The sequence below is a fragment of the Chlorocebus sabaeus genome, chromosome 24 (genome assembly GCF_047675955.1).
Source record: "Chlorocebus sabaeus isolate Y175 chromosome 24, mChlSab1.0.hap1, whole genome shotgun sequence".
In the NCBI taxonomy this organism is placed as follows: Eukaryota; Metazoa; Chordata; class Mammalia; order Primates; family Cercopithecidae; genus Chlorocebus; species Chlorocebus sabaeus.
This window is the reverse complement of record NC_132927.1, coordinates 71,974,043-71,979,098: the sequence shown is the minus strand read 5'-3', so window position 1 is coordinate 71,979,098 and position 5,056 is coordinate 71,974,043.

The window sequence follows — 5,056 nt, the reverse complement described above, 5'->3', positions numbered from 1 at the left end:
TGACCCCCCTGACTTGGATTCCCATTAAGGACTGAAGGTTTGTGTTTCCCCCCAATTCCTAGATTGACACCTCGACTTCCAATGTGGCTGTGTTTGGAGGTAGCGCCCTCAAAGGTAGACAGCAGCAGTTTATTGATCCTGGGCCACTTTCCAGAGAACACTCTCCTAGGACCAACCATAGAACTTTTATGGGTTCTCCTGGGACCAGTCACAGCAATTTGGATTTATCTACCCCAAAAGGTAAACGGGTCAAAGCAACACATTAATTAAATTAACTCCACGGCTAAAATTCTGTTTCTCTTTTTTTAATATTTTATTGAGAAATAATGGTAGATTTGCATACAGTTGGAAAAAATAATATGAGAGATTCCATATATTCTTCATTCACTTTCCTCCTATGATATGATTGTAGTACAACATCATAACCAAGAAAGCCCTGGTTGATAATCCACTGTATTCAGATATGACCCACCATATTAGATATGATCCACTGTATCGAATTTCCTTTCACATGCACTCATTTGTGTGTGTGCGTGTGCACGTGCACATTTAGTTATATGCAATCTATCAGATGCACAGATTCGTGTAATCACCACCACAATCAAGATACGAAACAGTTCCATCAGAGGTACCCCTCAAGCCACCCTTCTATTGCCAGAGCCGTCTCCTCCCCACTCGCCTGGCAAGTACTAATCTAGTCACCATTTCTATACTTTTGTTCTTTCAAGATTGCCACCAAAATGCAATCATACAGTATATAACATTTTGGAATTGACATTGTCCACTCACCATAATTATCTGGAAATTCATCCAAATTGTTGTATCTGTTAATAGTTCACTCCTCGTTATCAATGAATAGTATTCCATGGTATGCACACACAACAGTTAAGCCATTCACCTGTGGAAGGAAATTTGAATGGTTTCCAGTCTCGATGATGAATACAGTTGCTAGGAACATTTGGATACAGGTTTTGTGTGGACACAAGTTTTTATTTCTGGGTTGCATGGTAGTTGCTTGTCTACTTTTACAAGAAACTGCCAAGCTGCTTTCCAAAGTGGCTGTGCCGTTTTATACTCCCACCAGCAATGTAGGAGACATCTAGTTTTTCCACATTCTTGCCAGCATTTGGTGTCTTCATTATTTTGTATTCTAGCCATTCTGATAGGTGTGTAGGGGTATCTCGTGATTTTAATTTGCACTCATTTGATGACTAATGAGGTTGGATACGCTTTCATGTGGTTGCTTACCATCTCTATATCCTCTTTGGTGAAATGTCTGTTCACATTTTTTGCTCATTTTCTAAGTAGATTGGTTTTTTACTGTTGAGCTTTGAGCATTCTTTGTATATTCTAGCAACTAGCAATATGGGCTCTATCTGGAAGGAATTCTGATGGATACAGTTACTTAACTATTACATCACTTTATATACAGAGTTTGGCAACCATGTTTTCAAAATCAGGAATCCAGGGAAGAAGAAAACAATGAGTAAGAAAAGTCCTCTGTGTGGATTTGAGAATGGCTTACAATGTCTCAGTACCTCAGACTGCTGGCTTCTGAGGAGCCCCACTAAGACCCTGCTGTCCCCATGTGGGCCTGGCTGGGGCAGGCAGCCTGATTCTTATCCATCAGGTACCAACAGCCTCAGTGACACAGGGCAGATGTCCCTGACACTGTTGTCAATCAAACCCCATTACCAGCCCTGCTGTCCCACCCGCCATCACTGTCCTTCTTGTGCAGGTAGCTGGCGTGGGAGACACAGAACAATTTATGAGCCACAGCCTCAGGGCTTGGTTTGGCCAACAGAATCAGAAATCCAGTTTGAAGGCTGCTGCTATATTTCACCCTTCCACTTCCCTTTGAACACGTTTCAGAGCTATTGATCTTAAAAGCAGAAGATTAGTCACTTCAAAATGAGGCTCAGAGTGTGCTACAGAGGAGAGCTGTTCTGAGGATTACAGGCAGCTGCCCCTCCTCCTTCTACCCCTCCACTGCAGCATCCTCATCTAGGCCTCTGGGGCAGGTCGGGAACTCCTCAACAGTGAGGGCAGGACAATTAAAAAAGGCCAAGCATGTAAAACACCACAGAAGATGATCAATAAATGTTGGACAAGAATCTAAGCATGCTGGCACGGGCAGCAACAGGGAGCTACACGCTTGACAGCCTGTCTCCTAGAGGCCTCCTGGTCAATGTTTCGCAATCCAGAGTCAACCTTCAACCTTGCATTCATAGAAACTGAATTTTCCAATTCTCAGTCGATGTCCATTAACCCAGCCCACAGGAGCAAAGTAAGAAGCAGAAGGCCAATTTATTAATTTATTAAAACAATGCAAGGTATAACTCTGTAGGGACCAGAGCAGCCCAAGTCTACGTGAGATTGCCTTCTTCATTGTCAGCAGATTGGCAGGGAGCCTGGCATGGCTTAACGAACAAGAGGCAAAGCCTGAGAAGCCAGTTTGGACCCAGACATCAAACACGGCAGCCCAGGCTCTTAACTGCTGTGCTACGCTCCCTCCAGCAGGTTCCATCCGAAATAACTTGGGGCCTGTCCACCCACAGCCGCCTGTGTCCTGTTTCTTGTTTTCCCAGGGAGGCCATTCGCCCAATCTTAGATGGACCTCAAAACTTCACCCAAATTAGGGGCTTCACCAAAATCGCCCCCAGGAGGGGTAAATCCGTCTTCCCAGTACTTCAGGCTCTCTTGTCAGAGGCTTGGTCTGAGCTGGCTACTCTCAGCCCACAGAAAAAAAGAGCATCCTGGCTGGGCGCGGTGGCTCACACCTGTAATCCCAGCATTTTGGGAGGCCGAGGCGGGCGGATTATGAGGTCAGGAGATCGAGACCACCCTGACTGACAGGACAAAACCACGTCTCTACTAAAAATACAAAAACTTAGCCAGGCATGGTGGCGGGTGCCTGTGGTCCCAGCTACTCAGGAGGCTGAAGCAGGAGAATGGCGTGAATCTGGGAGGTGGAGGTTGCAGTGAGCTGAGATTATGCCACTGCACCCTAGTCTGGGTGACAGAGCGAGAAGACTCCATCTCAAAAAAAAAAAAAAAAAAAACCAGCATCCCCAGATATGCCGGATCTGTTTAGCTCTTCTGTTTGCAAGCAACAAGTATTAAATAGCTCAACCCAAATGGCCATAAGCAAAACTGAAAATATGTTCATATAATGGGAAAGTGTAGGGAGAGGGGGAGGGGCAGTCCCTGCTGGATTCAGGGCTCAACCTGTGGGGCCAGAACTGGGAAGGTGGCTGCCTCAGTCACACCATCCTTTGTTCACAACCAGAAGATTGGAGAGCAGACAATCAACTTCCTCAATGACAAAAACAAGTCTAGGATTGGGGCTCTTTGGCTCTGCAGCCAGAGCTGGGTCGTGTGCCCATCCCTGAGCCAATCACTATCATCAGAGGGGGACCTGAGGCTCTGATTGGCCAGGCCTGAGTTGCATGCTCTTGGAAGCAGGGAGGAGGTCACCCTTATTAGAAACAAATTGTGACGACTTTCAGAGGAAATCGGGGCTCTGACTAGCCATGGCTGAGTGGATGACGATTAGCTCCAAACCACAAATGTTCACCCCCACATGCTCTGTGCTCACCTCTGGACTTGAACTCACCCCAAAGCCCACACCTGAAACGACCTCGTGCCCATCCCACCACTACTCCATCCTACACTCCTGTTCACTAAAAAACCCAGAGCCTGCCTCCACCAAGCAGCCGTTCCTGATTACCTCAGCCCACACATACCCTTCCTCAGCACTCTGAAGCCACTTACTGTCCACAAAGGCACAGGGCACCTAGCACGGCTGACTGGTCAAACTCTTTGTCTTTTGGGGTACATGTATTCTCTCCAATACAGGCCTCTAGGGCTAAGGTATATAAATTTTTTCTTTAAAGAATTGGATTGTAAATATTTTAGGCTTTGTGGGCCATACAGTCTCTATAGCAACCAGTGAACTCTGCCATTAGAGCACAAAAGTAACCAGAGACATCTAAATGAATGAAGATGGCTGTGTTCCAATACAACTTTATTTGCAAAAACAAGTGGTGGGCTGGGTTTTGCCCAAGTGCTATGGTTTGTCAACCCTTGCTCTAGGGGCTTTAAGGACTGGACCTTACCTTCTTGATTTTTGAATTTCCCATTCAAGCCAGCACAGCGCTTCACACACACGGACCAACAGTAATCAAAGCTGATTGGACAACATTGAATTATATTATTTTAGTTTCCTTCTTTTAAAAGAAACAGTAGAAAGCTGTGAAGACTGACTATAGCCAAATAGGAACGAGTGCGTGTTCCTGGTTCACACCAAGAATGAGATGTAGGATATACTGGGAATTTCTCTGTCCAGACTCTTCCAGAAGTCAGAAACAACTAGAGCAGTTGGTAAAAGAGACTCTTCTCTGGGGCACACCAATCACAAATAAATGGAAAAGCATGCATGTCTGTGGGTGTTTTTATTGTGTGTGTGTGTGTGTATGTGTGAGTACATGTATCTGCATATATGTGTGAATGCATGTGTGTAGTACCAGCACACCACCAACAGGCATCCATGTTGCAAAAGCCAGCCCCATCATCCTGCTGATTCCACTTTCTCCTCACAGGCCCTGCCAAGACTGTCCCTTACCATGCATCCCTGTGACTATCTCTGGGAATAAAGATGGTTCAAGCCTGGGCCATTCTGTGATTCCACACTAGGCATTTTGGGAGCCCTTTGTTCTGTCTGGAGGGCCATGAGCTAGAGAAGTCACTGAGGAAAAGTGAGCGTTTTTACGAGTATTGCTCCCTCTTGGTCTTAGAGAGTCAATTGTGTCTTTGAGCTGAAAGTCATGGGAAGGAGCACAGGAAAGAGAATGAATGGACTTGGGGTTCTGAAAACCATCTTTTCTGCCGCTGGGAGGAGTTGACGGGCCCTCTTGGGGTTCCCCACTTCTATTGAGCCCCAAATGTCCTCCCTTTTATGACTCCTGCTTTCCTGCCTCACTGGGCTTTGTGATAGCATCTGGGCTCCACCACGTATTTACCATGGGATCCTGAACAAGGTATGGTCTCACTGAGT